This window comes from Cebus imitator, unplaced genomic scaffold (assembly GCF_001604975.1).
Source record: "Cebus imitator isolate Cc_AM_T3 unplaced genomic scaffold, Cebus_imitator-1.0 Scaffold292, whole genome shotgun sequence".
Classification (NCBI taxonomy): Eukaryota; Metazoa; Chordata; class Mammalia; order Primates; family Cebidae; genus Cebus; species Cebus imitator.
Genome location: NW_016107607.1, coordinates 2743133 through 2745855, shown reverse-complemented (window position 1 = coordinate 2745855; position 2723 = coordinate 2743133).

Below are 2723 nucleotides of genomic sequence, written 5' to 3'. Positions count from 1 at the left end.
TTTGACAGAGTCTCATGCTGTCACTCAGGCTGGAGTGCTGTGATGTGATCAGGGCTCTTCCGCCTTTATCTCCGGGACTCAAACAATTCTCCCTCCTCAGCCTCCAAAGTAGCTGGAACTACAGGCATGGGCCACAGCACCCAGTTTTTTTGTTTTTTGTTTTTTGTTTTTCATTTATTTTTTTGTAGAGACAGAGTCACTATGTTGCCCAGGCTGGTCTCAAACTTCTGGGTCAAGTGATTCTCCTGCCTCAGCCTCCCAGTGTTAGGATTACAAGCATGAGCCACTGCACCTGGTCCAGATTCTTTTTTATTACTACACTCTGTTATCTAGAGAATCCACTGCTTTCTAAAGCTAGAATCTCCTCATGGTCATGGTAGACCTGTCAACAGCAATCAGAGCCATATATTTTCTTACTTACAATCAAGGGAAGAGCCTTTCTCCTAAAACCAAAGGCAGTACCCCAAAAGCATCCAATATACCTTTCCTTGAATTTCAGGAAGATTGAGTATCTGAACCATAGCTGGTAAATAAGATAAATTTATCCTCAGACCAATCAGGCTCACCCTTTGAGTTGAAATCAATTTTCCAACTTGCATTGCTGCAATTCAATAGAAGAGGAAGAAAATGAGTCTTGGGGAGTCAACTACAATATCCACTACTTCCAATTTACAACTTGTGTAGCAATCTCAACTCAAGTGCACAGACTAGGATACAAAACCTCTGCGCAAATTCAAGCTATCCTTCCAGCTCCTTCACAGCTGTTTTATTCAAGTGACTGCAACAGTTCTCTGCATTTCATTTCTGATGACTCTTGGGATCTCATCCTATTGCAACAGGAAAGGCCACATCTATGGAGGACAAATAGGGAGTGAGTAGAGAAGGCAACAAAAGAGGCCACATTTATATTTGCTTCCATATGTAAATGTGGATGTGCCTGAGAAGTGCCTTGAAAAGAGGAATTCCTGGAGCTAACCCAAGAAGTGCTGAATCAGAACCTTAAATAAAAATTGTTATTTCTCTTAATGAATTTGTATCTTAAGAAATTTCCTAGGCAATTCTGATACTTAGCCATGGAATATGCGTTGAGAAGCTTTGGCCTTATCTTTACTAAGAATTGCCCTCGGTGCTATGAGTAGAGTAATAAAGATGATATGGATCACAGTGTTGAGGAGTTTACAGTCGATTTGAGAGAACAGACACTTAAATAATTATAACAAGACCAAATAGGTGCTGTAGTGGAGATATGAATAGAATTCTGTGAGGCTGATACTGCTACAGGGAGTCAGAAAAAGTTTCACAGTTTTCGGCTATAGTGAGGTAGCATTACAGGGGTGCATGCTCATTGAAAAGAGAAAAAGAGAGGAAGGATTTCAACAATTCAGACTACCAAGAAGACTTAGTGAGTCGCAGAATTATGTGAGCATGAGACGGCAGAAATATATTTGTGATTCTCACACAGGATCTCAGTTCCTCACTTTTGCAATTTTAGCATCTCAACACACTGCTCTGAATGTGATTCTAGTGCTTAATGATACATATTTTTATGTACATATTTATGTACAAAGTGGTATAAGCAAAACAATGCATCATGTACTTTGGGGTGTTTCATACATTTTACAGAGTAGTTATGACTATATGTAGTTAAATATTATATTGCTGCCTTTAACCCGAATCCCACATACTCATCCTTCCCTCATCCCGGCACCTTAAACAGCAGTTTTAGAGAAGGAGTGGCAGTTATCTAGGTGGAAAAGTAGACAGAGAGATTCCAGGCAGAGGAACCAAAATTGTTAGCATAACACATTTAGGGTATAGCCACCAGAAGTTCATCAAGGCTCTCAAGAGGATGTATGAAGTAATATGGCAGGAGAAGTGATCAAGCCGGTCAGGTAGAGTCAGATTAGTAAAGAAAATGCTAAGAACTTTGTCCTTTAAACAGATGAAAATGAGAGCCAATGAAGGGGTTTAAATAAGTGAATGACACATTCTGCTTGCACATTTACCTCAGTATGGATGAGTTATACCATTAACTTATTCCCGCTCCCAAGAGTGTTTGCATCACAATATTTAGCTGTGATTATAGAAGAATGGTCTTTTCCTACTAAAGGTATTCCAGGTATCCATTAATCTAAGCCAGAATTTCTTCAGAAGTAAGGAGGGCTTTCACATTGCTCCTGATGTTATGTCCAGGAGGATATTTAGTCTTACACTTTTCAGTTCCTCTGCTCAAAGATCAGCACTCCCTTTGGGCTTCCTGTTTTTGTCTGGAGCATAGAGATTTGTAACAGTAACAATTCCCTAGCTGAACAACAGCAATAACTTACAGTGCTGTGAATGGGCTTCCTGGGTTCCTCTTAGCTTTGCAGAGTCAAGTCCCTGAGTTGGCTGAGATCTAGCACTTAGAAGCTCTGCAGAGTGATTTCAGAATACAGCATGGGCTAAATGGGTCCCTGGGCCTGAGCCAACTTTCCAGAGCTCCAGTTCCAAGAGTTGCTGTTTGCAAGATGCTGGCACTTACAATTCCTTGAGGATGGTATATTTTAAGAGCTACTAAAAGCCTAATCTGAAAATTTGGAGGTTTATTCATTGCATTGTGGTCAAAAATCATGCTTGCTTGTGCCCTGATTTGCTTGTGCCCTGATTATATCCAAATCTCTTATCAATTGACATGGCAGAAAGTAGAGGTAAAAATACAAATAATTGCCAGCTCCCATTCACTT